General features: G+C 42.6%; 1 long non-coding RNA gene across 3 annotated transcripts in view; it reads left to right on the top strand.

Annotated features, from left to right (window-relative positions):
* The first annotated feature begins 423 nt into the window (after positions 1-423).
* Positions 424-23,492, top strand: part of LOC132893804 (uncharacterized) — a 48,763-nt gene continuing 25,694 nt past the window's right edge. For all 3 annotated transcript variants that reach the window (XR_009655593.1, XR_009655594.1, XR_009655592.1), the window contains exons 1-2: positions 424-589; positions 10,022-10,101. This is a non-coding gene — a long non-coding RNA (uncharacterized LOC132893804). The remainder of the gene's footprint in view (positions 590-10,021; positions 10,102-23,492) is intronic.

Genomic DNA, 23,492 nt, shown 5'->3' with positions numbered 1-23,492 from the left:
AGTCTGAGTATCTATTTTCATTTATTATGAAAAGAGACTGTCAAGAGTATCACATTCTACTACTACCTGATACTAAAACATGGCCCTTTGACTCTGAGAGGTGGAACATGTTCCTATCACCCATGTCATTTCAATATGGTCTTTTAATCATACCAGGTTGCCTCTCTAAGTCTTTCTCATCTCTGTTTTCATCATCCGCATCATGGACCTGACACAACACATCCCCAGCAGGCGACGGGGACTACATGATATTTTCTTTTTTAAATTAAAAAGACAAATGCCAAGTGTTGGGCAATATAAAAGCTATAGTGCAGAGTGAATCCAGGGGCATGTTTTCACACCCTTTATCCTGTTAGAAAAACCCTTTGTGCAGCAGTAGGGGGAGTGGACTGAGGCTCGGAAATAAAGACAGAGCAAGGCAGAAGTTCGGTGTTAATACGTAGATTGGCTGAAGATTACAGCAGGTTTCAGGGAGATTCAGTCGCCAGATTTGACTCGGTGCTTTTCTTCTCTTGTCACCATGCCAACTGCGTCAGGAAACCATTACACAGCTCTGCATTTCAAAACAGGAGCTTTTGAATGCCAAAACGTAAGTCTATCACACCCTAAAACAGGCTAAGCCTCTCATTTTGGGAGAAAAAGTTGCAAAACTCTTTTTTTGATCTGAATCTCATTTTCATATCTAGAGGCACTGGCTTTGTAGGTTTGAAATTAAAATCTTTGGAGCAAAGCATATTCAAAACAACTTTTTAGTCTAAAACAAAAATGTACCCTATTAACCCTCTGAGGTCTATGCCTACCAAGTATGACTCAGTGTATACCTTAAAAACAGTTTTTTACCCTTTAAAAGATGCAAGATTGTCTGGAGAACTTAGCTTTCAGGTATGCAAACAATTGTAGATTCTGGTGATAAGACCAGTGCTAATGACTGAGGTCCACTCTGTGTAAGCTTGATAAAGATTATTATTATCCTACATAACAAAAAAGCTTCCAATCATCTGGCTCTTTCCCACAAGAGAATAAAATTCATAAAACAGCAAAACCCATCCTTCTTTTCCCTATTCAGTTAATCAGTCTTTATTGGCACACAGGCCAAGTCACAAAAACAAAACGAAACAAAAAAATTGAACTAAATTGTGGTCTAGGTGGCTTGCTGGGGTATTATTTCACCCAAGAACCAGTGTTTAGCTGACAAGCGGCCTAAGCCTTTCTTTCTATGCTTGATCAAAAAGCCAGGCAACAGATGTCATGCTTTTGAATTTGCACCCAGAGCATGACCTCAGGGGTCAGAGCCCATACACAGTGACTTGGTCTCAAGCTGTGCTCAGAAGGGAGAGTCTCCCTGGGCACAAATGCCCAGCCAGACAACCATCCCAGCATTCCCTTGCTCTCATCCTGACCACAATGATGCCCCCATTAAAACACCCCTGTACATGTTTCTTGTTTGATGCAGGCTCGACAAATGATTGCAGGCCTTTGCGCTGGCTGTTGGAGGAGGTGAGGGTGGGGTTGAGGGGTTAACATGGCTTCCTGCCTGGGAAAAGAAACATCAATAGAGCTGGGCATTAGCAAATCTGAGGAGTAGGTTACTCTGGAATTAATGAACGTTCACTCTGACTCTTTATCCCAGTCAGTATTGAAGAGTTGAAGTTGAAAAGGCACTCAGGTGCTATGCATAGAATTTCATGAATAGTCGGGACAGTGGAGTTAAAAATGGAGATGGAGGCTTATCTGTAGGTTAGGTTGTAGCTTCTCTGCAAAGCCTTTCATTATTTTCCTCTTATTTTTGTCTCCTTTTCCCCATGCATACAGCGTTTGAACACCATTCCCGATCAACTCCTTGTCATCAGGGAATGCATTGTGGGTAGCTGCTAGCATTCTAGATACTTTAAGCAGAACATCATATCTTGCAGTTGAAACCACAGTCCTGTTGAATTCTCAAATCTGATATAACTATAATAGGGCCTATAACAGTGCAACCCTTTGGGTTTTATTCCTTACCATATACACACAATATATACACTGCAGAAAACTTGTAGAATGATGTACTTGTAGAATGGTGTATGATTTAAACAATCCCAAATATACCTTAAAGTGGGCGGCACGGTGGTGTAGTGGTTAGCGCTGTCGCCTCACAGCAAGAAGGTCTGGGTTCGAGCCCCGTGGCCGGCGAGGGCCTTTCTGTGCGGAGTTTGCATGTTGTCTGCGTGGGTTTCCTCTGGGTGCTCCGGTTTCCCCCACAGTCCAAAGACATGCAGGTTAGGTTAACTGGTGACTCTAAATTGACTGTGAGTGTGAATGGTTGTCTGTGTCTATGTGTCAGCCCTGTGATGACCTGGCGACTTGTCCAGGGTGTACCCCGCCTTTTGCCCGTAGTCAGCTGGGATAGGCTCCAGCTCGCCTGCGACCGTGTAGAACAGGATAAAGCGGCTAGAGATAATGAGATGAGATGAGATACCTTAAAGATCTGTGAGAGATATCTGGGGAGAAAAGAGGCAGGGTGGTCTATAATGTAATGGCCTTTCAGATGATCCGATCTTTGTATGGAAACATGACATGAGAGAGAGAGAGATGCTATCATAACATCCCTCTCTTTATTCACGTATATCTTTCTAAGAGACCAAACACTATATTTTTGCCAGACTTGAACTATGGCTATGGCTCTGGAAACAGGAGAATAATAACCACATGGTTTTCAGTTAACAGAAGTAAATTCAGAATATCTTTTCTATGTTCATCACTCTTTGTCCTTGCACTCAGGTACTTACAGAAAAGTGTTTTCAGTATTTGTGACTGACAGCATCAGCATCAAGCTAATTTATCCCTAAACATTTCGTAAAGTCATCAAAGAACCTTAATCTGTGGATAGATGCACTGGTTGACACAGGTTCAAGGCATTTATGCCAACCATACTATATTGGAATAATACAAATTAGTGGCATTGTCTTCCTCTGTATCCATTTTTATCATTTAAACCTTTCAGATCAACAGTAATACCTTTGTGTATTGGTCAGTCTATACGTCACCATTCAAGTTGATGGTTCAATGGGTAAGGATCTGGGCTACTGATCAGAAGTTTGTGAGGTCATATCCCAGCACAACCAATTTGCCCCATTTGGCCCTTGAGCAAGGTAGCTACCAAATGAATAAATGAAGCCGTACAGTAAGTGATGGATGAAAACTGAGCACCCCACACAACAGGACAAACTATGAAATAGGCAGGTGCTGATGAGGTATCACAAGTACCAAAGGTTCAGGAAACACTGCAACAACTATGGCCACTGGTAACCATAAGATACAAGTACATAATGAGGTTACAAGTAACAGAACATTAGCAGGGATGTGGGTAAATTTGTACTTGCCCCAGCTATTCTGTGTGAAGCAAGTGGAACTACTAGCTGGGCAACCTGGGTCCATTGCAGTGTGACTGGCAGCAGGGTCGGGGGTTTGTCAGTTCAGCACTCCACCTGCTGAGGAGTGCAGCCCATGCTGCATTAACATCCCTGCATTTACATAATTCCTCTGAACTGGCTGTGCACCACCATGATGCTACCTGCCATGCAAAGCCTTCTTAATTGAATTGTTAAAATGTGTCATTGTTTTTCAGGGGTATGTGCTGGTCAGACAGGTGTGAGATATGTCTTACTGAATTGCTGTGTTTCGGGATGGGGTGGGGGATGTCTGAGTACTTGAGTGTATACGGATCTGGAGGAGGTTTGTGCTCTTTGTGTTGCAAAAGAGAAGGGAAGAGATGGGGTAGAGGGGGAGGAGAGGGTGGTTTAACATGCCTCAGGGGACAGGAGACATACACTCTGCTATCTGTGCAGCAAGGTGAAAGAGTTGTCCAGCTAATTATACAAGCAAAGCTGAGGCATTCTGCTTGAGTGGCTCTGCCCTGATGAGCTGACAGAAGAAAGCTAAAGGATGCCATTTGAAAAAAAGAAGAAATGAAGAAAATGGGAGAAATGAATGTCTTTGGTCATGGAGTGTAATCCCACGCCTGCTTTTATCAGCTTTTCTCCGCTGCACCTGAAACGTGGCCTGCCGCTTTCATGGTAAGCCTCAGCATAGCAAAGCAGAGGTGCCTTGCGAAATTTGAGCTTCCATAGTTTTTTCACCCCCTCCTTCCTGCCTCTGTTGTTGTGTGCCTATGATGCAGAATTATTCAAATCCCTGCATCGGCATCGGTGCCTTTTTTCCTTCCTTTCTTTCTTTTTTTGCTCCTGTGGCAGAGGTGGAAATAAAGGCGGACTTGGCGTAGATGCCCTCGGGACTGGCGGGGCGTGAGGTGAGCGCTGATTCAGACTGCACCATGCCACCTTGAAGCTGTACTGTTTGTCCTGCCTGGGCACCAAGCGCCAAGCTTGGCTCGAGGCTAGGGTCCTAAAACTATGCAAAAAAGCAAATGCTTAGCCCTTTAATATGGCCCTGCTGCACTACACAATCTGCATATGAAATGTGCAGACACAAACAACATGCTTTTCATCCACTGGGTTGAGGGAAGACTGAGGTGCACTTCAGAGTCTGTGAGGAGGAGAATAAGGAGATTTGACTGCATTTTCATTTTAAAGCAGAGCAGGATTTAGAGTATGGACTATCTTGTTTTTGCAGTAGGCATGTTTGTGAATGTTGACAGGGCACCTTCGCATGGTTCATGGGCGGAAGTTGTCAGAGCTCAGGGGGCTGGGAATCACTTGTGTTTGCTCGGCACGCACTAGCAGTCAGATTCGTATCTTGGCCCCTTTGTCTTAGCGTATCAGGAAACAGAGCGTGAACGCGCTTGGACAGCCAGAACCAGATGATCGGGTCAAAGAGCCAACAGATCACCAGATTGGAGGCTTCTGGGCCAACGTGACCCCTTCGCTCTGCGAGCACCTTGAACTTCTCCAACCCTGCTGTCATGACAATGAATGCTACATCCTACCAGCAGACCACTGCTCTGATCTAAGGGTTTAAAATGGCGGGGATAGAAGGAGGCATGCTCAACATCTGAGTATTTCCCAGCCCTTGTGCACCAACCCCTTAGTGTAATTATGCATAATTGCCCTGCCACATGGAACTCAGAATGCATGGGGTGGGGGATAGAAAGACTCAAATATACTGTACTTTATGTTAAAGTATTCATAACACTGTCTCATCTGCAAAATTGCCCTTGAGTCAAGCATGCCCTCTTAGCAGCCATTAAAGGCCAACAATATTATCCAAGGTTCTGGTTAAAGATGAATCTTCCTCTTGTCGGAATTCCTGGCTTCATTCGAGGCCTATCTCTGGAGATCCAGCCTGGGTAGAGGCCAAATTTAATGGCTCGGTAAAGGAGCTGCAAATGGCTGGACTTGACAGGGATGTGCCCAGGGAATGAACATGGAAGAAGGAGAGAAATGGTCTAAAGTGGGCCATATGTAATGACATACAGCTGCCCTTTCTGCCGGACATGACCACTTCATTAATTAGGCAGAAAGTTGAGGACTGCATGTGAAGATGTGTTGGGCCCCAGGCCCTTTTGATTAGGGAACCAGGGACTCAGACCACATTTGCTTCGAAATGCTTTTCTCAAAAGATCTGGTTTTACTTAATCATCACGAAGCTAATGAACAAAATTGTTTGGTTACAAAGACACACACTGAAGCAAGGCGGTGGTTTTGCATGACTTTGTTGATTTTAAGATGGCTTTTAAGGTTAAATCCAGACCTCATTTTTGGTTTGTCTCTCTGGGAACCCTTAAAAATTCCATGTAGAGCCCTGCAACAGAAGATTTTCACATACAACCTTTTTTAGGAAGTTAGGAACTCTTAACTACTCAAAGAATAAAAAAATAGCCCTTTTTTTTAAAATGTGCTTTGACAATTTTTGGGGGGGCTTTTTTCACCTTTATTGGATAGGATAGCATTGAGACGGGAAATGAGTGGGAGAGAGAGAGACAGGGAGGGATCGGGAAATGACCTCAGGTTGGAATCAAACCCAGGTCCCCGGATTTATGGTATGGTACCTTATCCACCTGAGCCACGACACCCCTGTACTTTGACAATTTTAAGCACATTTTGTAAAATGTAATGTTCTTGTCATTATTGACACCATCATAAAATATCTGGCAGGAAGAAAAACTTTGGTCACTGTGGTATCGAAGGCTCACTGAACAGGATAAAAAAAGTGATATAAGCCACCAACATCTAAACAGTCAGGACAAGGTCTTTCTACTTGCTCTCTACATTTAGGTATTTTAGCCAAAGCACAAGGGTTTAGAGGGAACATTGGAAGGGCTGTATTTGTTTGGATTTTGAGTTTCAAAATGGCTAACTTTAGCTAACTTCTACTAAAAAAAACTATACTTGTGAAAATTCCAAACATTTTTCTTTGAAAAGTCCAACATGGCAGCAATGCCACTGGCTATAATTTTAGTTCTCAAAGTCTGTCCTGCTCCCTTCAAGGCCTACTTTAACCACTTAACATTACTTAATGTCAATGCCCATACCAGATGAGATCTCTCCTGATGCTGCTAGGTTGCTAAATGCCGCTCGTACAAAAAAATAACTTTTTATTTAATCTTGGCACCTTGCCAGTAGAGAGGTCAATGCTAATTCTGCCCACTTTTACAAAGCTGGCATGGTGGATAGCCCTTCTCTTCTCTGTGCAAGTTCCTGGCCTGTGCTGTCACTCTCCCAATGTGTCAGGGTCTCATATCCATTCTCTCCTCACACACTTATTCTCTCCTCTTGGCCTCTCGGCGGCATGACTGCCAGAATTAGGGAGCAATTAATGTCAGCGTTGATGGCAGTGGTTATGTTAAACTGACTTCTGCCTCCCAAATTTAAGCCCATTTATTCCATTGTTCATTAACTGGGAGGGCTGAAATTACTGTCAGATGAAGAAATCAGTGTCAGGTGGAAATGGCCTGGGTGGGAGTGTGTTTTTCCTGCACCTGCCCTTGCCACACTTTTACACTTGCTCTCACACACAGCAGCCTCTAATGGCCCTTATAAATAAAGCTCCTATGCCAAGATTTGTGTCCGACCAAACACTCACTGCTGTGGAAAAAAAAAAATCCAGTTCTCAGGCTCTCACCTGGTGTTATAATGGAGAACCAGAATCAAGCACCACATTTCAAACCATCAAGTTTTTCATGTCTTCGTGCTTGCAATTAAATAGCAATTAATGTCAAAATATTCCGGTAATTTACTCCAAGAGGCATCATTTACATTATGTATCAAGTCCCAAGCGGTCTAACGTAAAGGCTAATCAAATGAAATACGAAGACATGCTTTCAAATCTATATGCATAGCATGTCGTGTGTATCCCTGTTAGCAAGGCCAAGTGCTCATGCTGAAACATTCTGTTACAAGTCGGTTTGGATGTCGGCTGCGAAGTTTCCTCTGGGTGCATTTTGGCTGCAGTTGTGTCCACCAGGCACACATTATGTGGCCAAATTTTACGACTGTTGGTTTTGCAGAGAAATGGTGGAGAGGAAAAAATGAATTTAATTACTCTGATACAACAAAGCAGCAAAGCCATTGTGGTTTTTATTTTACTCCATTTTTTTTCCAGCATTCTCCTTTTTTCCCCCTGTGGTACATTTGGAGCAAATTTTGGTCTCACACGCTTTTTGCGGCTGACCAAGGCCAAGCTGGTAACATGGAGAGCTTGGGGCAAGAGCCAGCAGATTCAAGCAAATCAGAAAAACAATAATCCATTAAAGAAAAAAAAGGAGGAAAATTGAAGGGGGATGGAGGGGTGGTTATTGAGTGACGCAGAGCTGGAAGCCACTCATTAAGGTGAAATGTGCCAAGGTCTGTCCTCACAAAAGAGTCTAATTCAGCCATCGCCAGGTCTTTTTTGTGTGTACGTGATGTCATTCAATGTGATGCAGAATCCAGAGAGAGCCACACACTCATGTTCAGCTTTATGTGCTTGCCAGGCAGAGTTTTATATCCCTTTAAAAAATCTTCCTCCCTCCACCCTCCTCCTGCTTCGTTTTCTCCTCTCTCACTCTTTCTTTCCCCCTCTTCCTTGTGTAATTCTTCCAGATTATTACAGCAGGGGGCAGTCTGGCATCCGCTCCGATCCCTGGCACTGACGCTGGATCATTGGCTTCCTGAGATGCCTGTTAGTGTGTATGTGTGTGTAAGACAGATCTAGAACGAGCCTCTGAGAATTCCTTTCTTGTTTTTGTCTGTGGAAGTAGCAGCGCTAAGCCGTGCCAGCTGAGGTGTGGCAGAAATGCCCACAGTTATTTCAGTCAGCACACCTTTCCAAAAGAACGCACTGTACTCCTGGGCAGAGGCACCGGAGATGGAGGGGGCCAAGCAGCCTTGTCTTGTAAGTGCTGGCAAACAAGAGAATGGCCAAACATGCCAAACATACAGTTGGTACCTATCTCTTTGCTCCATTCCTGTCTGAAGGCTTCAAACTTAAACATGAGACACATATAAAAATACATGGACCGTAACAATCGTAGATCGTAAAATTTTTGCATTTTAACAAAGTTATAAAGGAATGTTCTCCATGTCCATCAAATTTATCCAGTATTTGGAGCGATGATAGTATTGTTGCAACTTCACCCCAGAAAAATTGTTATACATGCCTACATGCTTCACAAAACATACAATCTAATATTTAACGTGAGCTACACATACAAAATACAAAGCTAAACTTGATATAGGGGACACATTTTAAAGGGAACGGGACAAATGGTGCAAATGTGCACTAAGGTAAGAAAGCAACATCTTGGTTGTCCATGATGGCCGCCATATAATGTTAAGACATTCAGCTACATGGTAAAGCTACATTTTCTTCATTTTTTTTTATACCACAACACTGTTAAATCCTTGATTCTGATTTGTCAAAAGAATCTCTGACAACAGGTTTATATTAATGCACACGTTCTAATTTGCTATCATTTCTATAGCAACAGCTAAAACACAAAAGGTGTTATATAATAAACAATCGTGTTTTTGTTGAGACGGTAAATTTTTCATCTCTAAGGAAATGTTTGTTTAACATCTATAGAGCAAATGAGTCTCCAGTGTCAGTGCTTTTGAGGAGTTCGTAAGTTTTCCACCCAGGAAGTTTGAGCTGTGTGGTTTCTTGGTAACGGCAGCACAATGGTGTAGTGGTTAGTACCATCGCCTCACAGCAAGAAAGTTCTGGGTTTGAGTCCAGTAGCTGATGGGGGCCTTTCTGTGTGGAGTTTGCATGTTCTCCTTGTGTTTGTGTGGGTTTCCTCTGGGTGCTCTGGTTTCCCCCACTGTCCAAAGACATGCAGAATAGGCTAATTGGTGGCTCTAAATTGACCGTAGGTGTGAATGGTTGTTTGTGTCTATATGTATGACCTGGTAACTTGTCCAGGGTGTACCCTGCCTTTCACCCATAGTCAGCTGGGATAGGCTCCAGCTTGCTGGTGACCCTGCACAGGATAAGCGGTTATGGATAATGAATGGATGGTTTCTTGGTAACATGACATTTTTTAGTTTATAGCTGCTATAACGCTAACTTGAGCAAACTTGTGTTTCACAACATGAAGTGTAACTACACTCACTGGCCACTTTCATAGGAACTTGTTCTTGATCCTAAGATTCCTGTTCTTGGCTGCAGGACTGGAACCCAATGTGTTCATCTGCTGTTGCATGCTGAGATGTTTTTCTGCTCACTACGGTTGTAAAGAGTGGTTAAATGAGCTATTATATCCTTCCTGGCAGCTTGAACCAATCTGTCCATTTTCCTTTGACTTCTCTTAACAACAAGGTGTTTGTTTCCACCCACTGAACTGTCACTCACTCACTCACTCACTCACTCACTCACTCACTCACTCACTCAGTGTTTTTTGTTTTTCACACCATTCTGTGTAAACTCTAGAGACTGTTGTGTGTGAAAACCCCAGGAGATCAGCAGTTTCCGAAATACTTAAACCAGCCCATCTGGCTTAAACCAACATCCATGCTACAGTGAAAGTCACACTGTGAGATCACAATTTTTCCCATTCTGGTGTTTGAAGTGAACATTAACTAAAGCTCTTGATTTGTATCTGCAGGATCTGATGCATCAAGGGATCGGCTGATTATATAATTGCATAAACCAGCAGCTGGATGGGTGTTCCTAATAAAGTGGCTGGTGAGTATGTTACTGGATAAAAAGTATGAAGTGTCATTTATTAATACGTGTAAAAACATAGACTAGTTGGAAAATTGCTGTGATATAAGAGGAATAAAACACGTCAGGATCTTTTTCTTACTGAGGAGAAAAAAGCAAAGACAAAAACAAGCAAAAACAAAAACACTCTGGACCTCGCACCTTGAAGAGTTCAGTGAGGCTTATAAGGAACTTCAATGAGGAAAATTTGAAAGAATGCTATTGTGAGAAACCAATTTCTTTGGATGATTACTAACCACACCCTCTTTCAAACCATTGTTTAAAATAATACAAGATCAATTAACACGAGATTTGTAAGAAAGTGCGATCATGTAAATCAGAAGAGGGTCATATTACCATTATGGTGCATGTTAAATGCTGTAGCTATATCAGATCTTTGCAGGGTATTTCACTTTCTCACACACACACACACACACACATACACACACACCCAGGGTGGGATGTGGTGCTGAGGTTTTCGTTAAGTGTGTCAGTGGGGCAGTGATGGCAGGATAAAATACTCCAACCTCATTATAGCGAAACCAAATTCTCCCCTTTTTTATGTCACTTTATGAATATTTTATCCAGTGATATCTGGGCCAATCAGGTGTCATATCATCTGCCTGAGCACGCATTATACTCATATTTCCATTTTCTCCTCATCTCTGTTTGCTGCTCGCTGTATTTAGGAGATGTGTGTCACATTCATGCTTTGTGCAAGCAGAAAATTAGCTACACTATGTGTGTATGTATGGGTTGAGTGTGTGTGTGTGTGTGTGTGTGTGTGTGTGTGTGTGTAATTATGCTTTATTGCATGGTAAATATAAATACTAGTAGCTAAAGGAAATATGCAGCTGTCATTTCATCTTTGTCAAGGTCAGAGTCAAACAGGTCAACTCAGTAATTAATTTAAAATATAGCACAGATGAGAAATCGAAAAAAAATCTGATGCAATCACAATTTTACATTGTAATCCTAATTTATAAAAGCTCTATCCATTGAATATTAGCCTCGTATTATTAGCTCCAGGGTCTCGACGTCAAATGATCTGAATAAAAAGAGCAATAAACATGTGCATTCAGTGCATACTATCACATTAATGTGCTGTAATATGGCTTTATTGCCGCACTTAAAAATCGCATAGGCCATTCAAATGCTTTTGCTTAATCAACTCAAAAATATAACAACTGTTTTTCATTTAGGTAGATAATACAGTATTAACAGATCAAAACAGATTATTAAAAGTGTTCCCGTCCTCTGAAGTGCATCTCTCCGGTGGGAAATTTCATCTCGGGAGCTGCTTGACATTCTTTAATTAGAAGCAATTATTTTAAAAGCCACATAAATATAGCCCATTTATTGTCGTAGGAGATGTATTTCAATTATAAAATGCTCTCTTAAGTCATCTTGCCTACACAGGGTATAGAAGAAATGTGTAAAATAATCAGGAATGTCTTCACTGAATTAGTTCTAAGTGGGAAATGGCGTTAGTATTTAGATACTGAAATGATTTTTCCTCCTACACTAACATTAATAATTTAATCACTAATATGCTTTATAAAAATAACATGGTTAGATTGTACAACATGAAATGGCTAATATATTTTCTTTAAAGTCTCACACACACACACACACACACACACACACACACACACACACACACACACACACACACACACACACGCATGCACGCACACACACACACACACACACACACGCACAGAGCAGTGCAGCGAGGAACATTAGCCATCAGTGACAGAGACGACGGCACCTGAGCTAACACACCACCGTCACGTTGGCCTGCGCAGGAAACTGGAGCAGGCAAAGGTGTCGCGTTTAATTACACTCCCTGCTCTGGCCCGGCGCGGAACCATCTGCCACTGCGAAATATGACTTTAATAAAGAGAGAATTTCCCACTGCATAATTTACCGGTAATGGTCGTACAGTCATGTTACAGCCATACATTAGGACTTGTGAAATGCATGCTAAGTTGGAGACCACAGAAGCGTTCTGAAGGTTTTTGTGATGTACAATGACATGGATTCACCACAGGGAAAGTCTCAGTTATTACACCAGCTTCACCTGATAAAATGCTGCCATTCGTATTTATATAATGTGTGCAAGAAAAAAATCTCATGTTGGGTTTACATGCACTGAAATAGTGTGATGGGATGATCAGGATTCTGGATACAGGAACACGATGAAGACAAAATGTATTTATTTCTTTATATGAACATTTAAATATATTCATAAAAAATACAACTTTATGATGAGTATTTCTTTCAAATTACAAATATTTATTGAATTTTTTTTCAGCAGCCTTTCCCCATACTGTCTATTGATATTTGACTCCATGTTTAAATGTAGAAAAAAAAAATGACATCCATGTTATATATGTGGCAACTAATCTGATTATTGTGATAAAATCCAGGTTTCTTAATTCTTAAGACTGCAAGACTGTTATAAGTCTTGCAGTCTTATAACAGCTTTCATCAATTGCAAAAGTTTGTGTCCCCCATGGTTTTTGAATGGGAAAAAATTAAATGGGTATCTTATAACAAGCTAACAAACCACAACATGAGGTAAATCAACTGAAAGATTATTTTAAAAGAACCACACACAAGCAGTTTTGTCATGACGCTATCTGTCTACAGATCAGATTTTTAACAACAATTAACACAATTGGAACAGAAATGGCAGAAAGTGAAATGGCAAATAAACTGTGCTTAGAATGTACTTCACTATTACCCTATATAACATAATTCACCATCACACTATGCTTACAATGTACATCACTATTAGACTCATCTCATCTCATTATCTCTAGCCGCTTTATCCTGTTCTACAGGGTCGCAGGCAAGCTGGAGCCTATCCCAACTGACTACGGGCGAAAGGCAGGGTACACCCTGGACAAGTCGCCAGGTCATCACAGGGCTGACACACAGACAACCATTCACACTCACATTCACACCTACGGTCAATTTAGAGTCACCAGTTAACCTAACCTGCATGTCTTTGGACTGTGGGGGAAACCGGAGCACCTGGAGGAAACCCACGCGGACACGGGGAGAACATGCAAACTCCGCACAGAAAGGCCCTCGCCGGCCATGAGGCTCAAACCCGGACCCTCTTGCTGTGAGGTGACAGCGCTAACCACTACACCACCGTGCCGCCCCCACTATTAGACTCGTCTCATCTCATCTCATCATCTCTAGCCGCTTTATCCTTCTACAGGGTCGCAGGCAAGCTGGAGCCTATCCCAGCTGACTACGGGCGAAAGGCGGGGTACACCCCGGACAAGTCGCCAGGTCATCACAGGGCTGACACATACACTGTAAAAAAAAATCTTGTCAAATTTACAGTGAAAAACTGGCAGCTGTGGTTGCCATTTTTTCACCGTAAAAAATACAGTGACAGTGTATATGGCTTTACGGTAAGGTATATCAACACTTGTAAAAACAACAGTTTGAAAATGTTCAATTTTACAGGTATTCAATGTACAATAATCAGTACATAACTGTTAATTTTACGGATATTCATTGTACAATAAACAATTATTCAAAATGATGGTTACAAGCAATGATCTACTAGACAGATATATTTTTTTGGGCTTTTTTCACCTTTATTGGATAGGATAGTGCAGAGACAGGAAATGAGCTGGAAAGAGAGACGGGGAGGGATCGGGAAATGACCTCAGGTCGGAATTGAACCCGGGTCCCCAGATTCATTGTATGACGCCTTAGTTGACTGAGCCACAATGGTGGGCATATTTTTGTTTTTTTAACAGGGCAATGATGTAATTTTAACCATCACATTCTGTTTTAGTCTTACAGTTTGTCTGTGTTTAAACTACAACAATTTGTAAATTATACAAAAAAATATGATCAATTCAACATATTCTTACCGTTAAATTAACAGTGGCATTTGGTTAGGAGTTTTACAGTATATTGATGTAAATTACACACTGCTTCATTGTTTTTGTATTTATAGTTTTTTTATGTCATGATTTTACATAAATTCACTGTTAATTCTACGGACATTTTTTACAGTGTAGACACAGACAACCATTCACACTCACATTCACACCTATGGTCAATTTAGAGTCACCAGTTAACCTAACCTGCATGTTTTTGGACTGTGGGGGAAACCGGAGCACCTGGAGGAAACCCACGCGGACACGGGGAGAACATGCAAACTCCGCACAGAAAGGCCCTCGCCGGCCATGGGGCTCGAACCCGGACCTTCTTGCTGTGAGGCGACAGCGCTAACCACTACACCACCGTGCCGCCCCCACTATTAGACTATATAACATAATTCACTATCACACTATACTTACAATGTACATCACTATTAGACTATATAACATAATTCACTATCACTATACTTACAATGTACATCACTATTAGACTATATAACATAATTCACCATTACAATGTACATCAGTATTAGACTATATAACATAATTCACCATGTCAAGTCAAGTTTATTTGTATAGCGCTTTTAACAATCAACATTGTCAGAAAGAGACTTTACAGAATTTGAACAACTTAAAATATGAACTAATTTTATCCCTAATCTATCCCCAATGAGCATGCCTGTGGCGACGGTGGCAAGGAAAAACTCCGTCAGACAACATGAGGAAGAAACCTCGAGAGGAACCAGACTCAAAAGAGAGCCCATCTCCATCCGGGCAACAACAGACAGCATGACTATAACATTAACAGTCCTAACATAAAGTCAGCTTCGTTGATGCTATAAACCCCCCACTGACGGAAACCTGAGCGCAAAACCATTCACGACAACCGTAGTCCCAAGTCAGCAAGTCAACTGCAGTCCTAAAGTCAGCAAGTCAACTGTAGTCCCCAGCCACAAAAGCACCACTGCAAGAGTCCAGAGCATCCTACAGGTGCGACCCCCAACTGTCCACATGGGGCCGCCCTCCACAGGAGCGATGCGATGAGACTCCAACCAGACACAGGGCACCAGGATGGATCAGGCAGGTCTGAGGAGCAGAAGAGCTCAGCATCTCGATCCCAGGACCAACATGTAACTCAGAGGGACAGATTTGGGGGGGGGGGGGGAAGAAGAGAGAGAAAACACAGGTTGTTAGGTATGCCCAATGTCACCTGAATAAGTAGGAACAGTATACATATTGCACTGAGTACAAGCAGAGACTCTGGCAACTGACTATGACAGCATAACTAAAAGAGGAGAGCCAGAAGGTAACACAGGCATAAGGGAGCCCCGGGACATAAAGCAGCAGCCACTACACCGTTAACAAACTCGAGTGAGCAAGCGAGTCTTCACCATCACACTATACTTACAGTGTGCATCACTATCAGTGTTGTAGTCCAGTCACTAAACCTCAAGTCTGAGTCCAGTCACAACTCCTCAGTGTTCAAGTCCAAGTCATTAAAGAAAATTTTGAGTCGAGTCCGAGTCAAGTCCACTATTGATCCGAGTCAAGTCCAAGAACAAGACTCCAACTGCACCATTTGACGGTGGCTGTTGCTGCCTTTATGTGAAACCGTCTCTGCTACTGTGTTGGACTAACGTTACTGCTTGACTGCCCCATTTTAGTTAATAGGCTACAGATAGGGGCGGCACGGTGGTGTAGTGGTTAGCGTTGTCGCCTCACAGCAAGAAGGTCCGGGTTCAAGCCCCGTGGCCGGCGAGGGCCTTTCTGCGTGGAGTTTGCATGTTCTCCCCGTGTCCGCGTGGGTTTCCTCCGGGTGCTCCGGTTTCCCCCACAATCCAAAGACATGCAGGTTAGGTTAACTGTTGACGCTAAATTGACCGTAGGTGTGAATGTGAGTGTGAATGGTTGTCTGTGTCTATGTGTCAGCCCTGTGATGACCTGGGGACTTGTCCAGGGTGTACCCCGCCTTTCGCCCGTAGTCAGCTGGGATAGGCTCCAGCTTGCCTGCGACCCTGTAGAACAGGATAAAGCGGCTAGAGATAATGAGATGAGATGAAGCTACAGATAAAAAGCTTGTTAATTGGTCAGCAAGCCCCACCCACTATCAACAGGGCAAATAACATGAGCGGGTTAACACTAGCTAGTTCATCGCTCAGCAAGCCCCACTATCAACAGAGCAATGAACATAGCATGTCACTTACTTCTCTGGATGTGGTTTTGCCAAATGATGATTGAAGTTCGAGGTTGTCCCTGTTGTCTCCTCGATAGTTCTTCTACATATGGAACACAAAGCAGCGCATTTTTTCCCACTGCATGAGAAGTCTGTATAAGCAAAGTGGACAATCCTAGGGGCTTCTCCCCAGGCATTTTAGCACCATTAATGTTAGTTTGTTCCTGAACATGAAGTATGAACAGGTGAATAAATATAAATATCTTATGCCAAATTATTATGGCATGCTACAAAAAATAAAGAAAAAAATCCAAGTCCTCATCTCCAATTGAGTCTGAATGCAGTTAATACATGAGTCCGAGTCATCAGTGCTCAAGTCCAAGTTAAGTCAGGAGTCCTTAAAATTAGGTCACAAGTTGGACTTGAGTACTACAAGGTTGATCACTATTACACTATATAACATAATACATTATTACACCATACTTAAAATATACATCACTATTGCACTATATAGCATAATTCACTATCACACTATATTTACAATATACATTACTATTACACTATATAACATAATTCATTATTACAATATACTTTCAATATACTTACAATATTCTTCATGATTACATCGTACTGACAACATACTTTACTATTACACTATACTTGCAATATACTTCACTATTACACTATACAGACAATGCACACCAGTATGACACCTTACTTAGGACATTTCATTATTACGCTATACTTACAGAATAGAATAGAATAGCTTTACTGCCACTGCACAAATGTACAATGAAATTTAGTTCATCATAGGAGAGCAAAGCCGCTGCGTACATGTACGTCGACACTCTTGGGCAACATACTTCATTATTAATATTACACTATACTTACAACACAATTCACTATACTATACTTACAATATACTTCACCATCACACGCCTTACATCATAGTTGACTGTTACACTATACTTACAAAATACTTAATTATTACACTACTTACAACATAATTCACTCTTACACTATACTTATATCATAGTTCACTATTACACTATACTTACAATATGCTTTACTATTACATCATACTTGACATTTCACTATTACACTGTACTCACAACATACTTCACTATACTTACATCATAGTTCACTCTTACACTATACCTACAATATACTTCACTATAACATCATACTTGACATACTTCACTATTACATTGTACTTACGACATAGTTCACTACTACACTGTGCTCATGACATACTTCACTATTACACTATACTTACAATATACTTCACTATTACTCTGTACTTATGACATATTTCCATATTACACTATAAATACATTTCTATTACCGTAATTACAGCATACTTTACAATATACTTCACTGTTACCTGATGGTTATACTTGACTATGCTTACAGCATGTCATTATTAAACTTAATTTACATTATACCAAAGCCAAAGATCCTTCCCATGCCAAGTGGCGCATAGGGAAGCGCCGATCTCCGTTTCCATAGCCCTCGGCCTCTCACCTATTACATAGCTAGGGTTACAGTGGGGGCCTAGTCCTCTGGTAACCGTGAGAGTTTGACTCCCCACTCACATCTGTATTGCAGCGTGCCTTGCCAGATGGCAGTAGGTACTATTTTTATGATGGTCTTTGGTATGACCCGACCGTGAGTCGAACTCGCAATCTCCCGATTGAGAAGCGGACACGCTAACCACTAGGCCACTCACCAATTTACATTATACTGTACTTCAATATTACATTGTACTTACATTATGCTTATATATACACAGTTCACTGTTAATATACTGTATGTATATAGTATATTTAATATATTTTCTATTTATAACTTGATTTGCATTTACATTGTGATTTATGCTTCAAAATTCCATGTGTCGGGGATGCAACCTTTTGCACTTTACTTCAAAAATGAATTGTACGAGACGATTTATTATGTGAATAAACTGCCAAATCAGATAATACATTTGACATCTCAATATTTACAGACACTTTTTATATTACATATGTAGCACTATTATTAATATTAATATGTCTTCTGTTGTGACAAAAATGCAGTGCTTGACTATGATTTTAGCATATGTAATATATTATTTACCACTTTATTGAAATAGACTGAAATAAAGAGCATGGTCAGATGTTTTGAGGGTGAAACACACCTCATTTATGTAATCAGTTATTCACTTTCATTTTCTTCACTCGTTCCAGTACAGTGACGTGTGAAGTGTGTGAATAGCACTGATTTCTCTCTGTGATATCCGTATCACTGTGTAAATCCAAAAAACCTGACTCCGCTCATGTCGTGTCGACCCTTATGCGCTTTACATACTCCCTATTCCCTTTTATTGCAAATTATTGAGGTTTTTTATTGCTATTCATAAAACGAGGAACATCTTTCCTTTTTTGGGGCCGATTTATGGTGGAGCTTTTGGCGCAATTTCCGATACTCAAGTTTTATTTCCTGACAATCACATTAGCATGCCATTATGTGACTTGAAGGATTTTTTTTTCTTCGCCTCCTTTTCACTTGACTGCGAGGACCTTTCAGATGGAGTCATGGAGGAGGGACGGAGAGACAAAGCCCTCCAGCTGCATGCACTTTGGCTTCATGCAGTGCCCGGGCAAATCTGGGGGCGTCAGGGAAGGGATACACACACACACACACACACGAATTTAGGATGAAGGCTTTCACTAACTGCATTCACACCTGAACAATGCTCCTTATTAGCACCAGTCGATCTTCATAGTTTACATTTAATACGATTTCAAATATCTATTGATCAGACACAAGCTTTGGAAATTGTTTTGTCATTGGCAACATCACACTCATGTTTGGCCCTGATCCATCTTCCCAACTAAGTATAAATTCACTAGATTTACACCACAACCCTGTCAAACTCTCGCATCTGATTCCTCAGAAGGTGTTGATTTATTTTCTGTTACAGCGGCTCTGACAGTAGTGTCAGCTCTAATACATTATCCTTATATGCTATCTTAAGCGTCCATTCAACATAAATACACTACGAGCATGTTGATTGTTGATTTGTTGATTCGATGATGCTTTCTCTAAAGACGTCTTTATTGAACATTTTTGGAAGGAGTCTCCATTGTCCACTGTCAGCATTTTGTACCAGTCACCTGTAACACGTCTTCATGTTGTTAGTGACATCATTCTCACTAATATATAAATAGGTCTGTGATTATCTTTTTAACTTCAGGAGAGAGGAAAAGAGACACTGATGATGGAATGATGTAAGTGAAAATAAATGATAACTTGCTTCCACAGCATTAAATGTAACTATAAATGGATAAAAGTACAACATGCTGCTCAACAATAATAATAAGACACACTCATCCCATTGCTGCAGTATATAAGGAATAAAACAGTGCTGTTGTTGGAAAGTAATGAACTTTATTTAGAGTGTAGCTATTCTAGTTCATCACACGAGAGCATTATTGATTATTTTCTGATCACAGCACACCCAGAGTGCTTTATTCTTTTACTCCTTTATGCCAAAGGACACACATACAGTACGCTTTTGTAGATTATGTTTCTGTTACACAATTCAGTCACACACAAGAAGAAATTGTCATCGAAGGTGTAACTCAACGTGGGAGACAACCTGTTGTCTCATCTCCTTTGCAACAGCATATCTCTTTGTGTGGGTCAGTCACACCCTTCTTTTTTATAAAAATGGATTTACAAATTAGCCGCTGTGTTCGGGGATCAGGTCGTCGAGGCCCCTGCCTTCGACTGCCACCCAATCCACACTGCACTGGCCCCCTACGGCTACCTCTGTGGGTGGTGAACCTACAGGAGGTCGGGCCCACGTCACCACTTTGGGCTGAGCCAGGCCGGGCCCCGTGGGCAAAGGCCCGGCCACCAGGCGCTTGCATACAAGCCCCAACCCCAGGCCTGGCTCCAGGGTGGGGCCCCGGCTGCGCCATACCGGGCGACGTCACGGTCCTTGATTGAGTGTTATCCATAAGGGGTTTTGGTGAACTGCTCTTGGTCTGGCCTGTCACTTAGGACCTGTTTGCCTTGGGAGACCCTAACAGGGGCGTAATGCCCCCGACAACATAGCTCCCTTCATAGGGTGCTCGAGGGTTCATGGGAGTTTGCCCAACCAGTCCACATGTGCTTTGTGGATCTGGAGAAGGCGTTCGACCATGTCCCTCATGGTATTCTGTACGGGGTGCTTCGGGAGTATGGGGTTCAGGGCTCTTTGCTAAGGGCTGTCCGGTCCCTGTACGAACGGAGCAGGAGTCTGGTTCATATTGCTGGCAGTAAGTCAGACCTGTTCCCAGTGCATGTTGGATTCTGGCAGGGCTGCCCTTTGTCACCGGTTCTGTTCATAATTTTTATGCACAGAATTTCTAGGCGCAGCCAGGGGCCGGAAGGAATCCTGTTTAGGAACCACAGGATTTCATCTCTGCTTTTTGCAGATGATGTTGTTCTGTTGGCTTCTTCAAACTGGGACCTTCAGCATGCACTGGGGCGGTTTGCAGTCGAGTGTGAAGCGGCTGGGATGAGAATCAGCACCTCCAAGTCCGAGGCCATGGTTCTCGACTGGAAAAGGGTGGCTTGCCCTCTCCAGGTTGGTGGAGAAGTCCTGCCTCAAGTGGAGGAGTTTAAGTATCTCGGGATCTTGTTCATGAGTGAGGGAAGGATAGAGCGTGAGATCGACAGGCGGATCGGCGTGGCTTCCGCAGTGATGCGGTCGCTTTACCGGTCTGTCGTGGTGAAGAAGGAGCTGAGCCAAAAGGCGAGGCTCTCGATTTACCGGTCGATCTACGTTCTGACTCTCACCTATGGTCATGAGCTTTGGGTAATGACCGAAAGAACAAGATCGCGGATACAAGCGGCCGAAATGAGTTTCCTTCGCAGGGTGGCTGGGCGCTCCCTTAGAGATAGCATGAGAAGCACAGTCACTCGGGAGGAGCTCGGAGTAGAGCCGCTGCTCCTCCACATCGAGAGGAATCAGCTGAGGTGGCTTGGGCATCTCTTTCGGATGCCACCTGGACGCCTCCCTGGGGAGGTGTTCCAGGCATGTCCCCCGGGAGGAGGCCCCGTGGAAGACCCAGGACACGCTGGAGGGACTATGTCTCTCGGCTGGCCTGGGAACGGCTCGGTGTTCTTCCCAAGGAGCTGGCCGAGGTGTCTGGGGAAAGGGAAGTTTGGGCTTCCATGCTCAGACTGCTGCCTCTGTGACCCGGCCCCGGATAAGCGGAAGAAGACGAGGATTTACAAATTAAATAAACACACACGTGTTACTGTAAGTTATGTGTCTGTCTTGCTCAAGGATCACAACTGAGCCTCCATAACTAGTTGAGTGCAACTAACTTCCATTGATTTAACCACTTCTACCATTGATCAATGTAGATGGATTAAGGCTTTGAGTTACAGTGCACAATGTTGTGTGTTCAAATCCCCAACCTGACAATCTCAACCCTTAACTTGTCCTGTATATCACTTTCACTCACTTCTTCCAGCTTGTCCCACTTATGTGCATGGGGTCGCTGCCATGTGGACCCTATTGATCCACATGTTATATTAACTGAAGCATAATTTTACACTGGATGCCCTTCCTGCTCCACCCTTCCATTTCCGGGCTTGGGAAACAATCATTCACACCTATGGACAATTTAGAGTAGCCAGTTAACCTAACTCCATGTCTTTGGACTGTGGGGGAAACCGGAGCACCCAGAGGAAACCCACGCAGACACCAAGAGAACATGTAAACTCCACACAGAAAGGCCCCCGCTGGCTGCTGGGCTAGAACCTAGAACCTTTTTGCTGTGAAGCGACAGTGCTAACCACTATACCACCATTCTGCCCACTGTATATCACTTTGTTTAAAAAAATGAGCAAATGTACTGGATGCCTGTTATTTTATACTATGTAAGATATCACAGTACTTTACTGTAATTTTTTACAGTACTTTATTTGAAAAAAATTAATCCTTTTAATCAATTTCCTTTCATTTTGAAAACATCCAGTCTAATATCAGATCGCTTTCAGCTCGATGTGTGTGTGTGTGTGTGTGTTTGACTTCACGGTTCACGTGCAGTCCCTCGGGCTCTCCGGCCTCATCCTGTAGGCATGTCCATGCACGTCTCTGTTTAGTCTCTGTTTTTGGAAGTGAGATCCTGAGGAATGCAGGGTTAATGCTGCCTCGGAGCCACCCTGTGCTCCACATCGCCTCGCCATCAGGGAGGATATCACTTATAACCCGATTGATGAAAGCAACACCCCCATCTCACAGCATTAACTTGTTTATCTTTAACAGAAGAAGAAGAAGAAGCAGAAGAAGATGAAGAAAAAAACTTTCAAGCTCCATTGCTCATTCTGCGCGAGAGAGATAGACGGGGAGACACGAAAAAACAAAAGGCAGCCAGTGAAATTTGCATGGTGCTCAATTATACATTAGCGAACATCACTTGGCAATCTGTTCATATCAATTTAATTGGATTTTAATACTGCCTCTGATCTTGTTTTCTAATTAACAGCAGCGGCTGGCAATAAAGCAGAACCATGCACCCAGCAACACCTTTGATCCTGGCCATATGGAGTTCCTTAGAGCTCATTGGGAAAAAAAGAAAAAAAAATCAGTCACCTAAATATGGGCCCATGACAAACGTAGCGGAAAGAGGGAAGGAGGAGGGTGATGTAGGCAGGAGTGGGCGCTCAGGAGCGATGGAGGAGTGAGCAGAGTGTACCGGGGCTTGAGCGGCGGATAAGTGTGACCCCCAGATGGCCGGATATCGCTGCTGCTCGCGCCTTCATTGATTAATTTCTCTCCTGATTGGTCGTGATTACTGATAAATAAAACATGATCTTGGAATCGGATGCAAATCAGCTCCTGAGCTTTAGGGAAATGTTGATTGCTTTTTCAAATCTGTTTATCTCTCCTCTCGTTGCCCTCGACTCTGTATTTGACGTGGGACTACAGAGATGGGATTTTTTTTCCTCCCCTTCTACCGTCTCTTACTTTTTACTTTCATGCTGTAAGTGGGGATTTGGAGGCTCTGCGGCTGCACAGAGAGCAACGGAAAGAGCTCAATCTTTTGACCGTCAGATCTGAAGCAAATCAAACACTTCGGCTGCAGGAGGGATGTTGCTAACAGTGTAAACACAGCCAAGCAAATGCTTGATGTTTGATAACACAAGGCAACATGCAGTATACTGCACTGGTGTACTGGATTTTTTTTTTAACTTCCTTATTTATTTCAACGTTGATCTGATGAACGTTAGAAGAAAATGAT

This window comes from Neoarius graeffei, chromosome 11 (assembly GCF_027579695.1).
Source record: "Neoarius graeffei isolate fNeoGra1 chromosome 11, fNeoGra1.pri, whole genome shotgun sequence".
Classification (NCBI taxonomy): Eukaryota; Metazoa; Chordata; class Actinopteri; order Siluriformes; family Ariidae; genus Neoarius; species Neoarius graeffei.
This window is presented reverse-complemented; position numbering and strand designations above follow the sequence as displayed.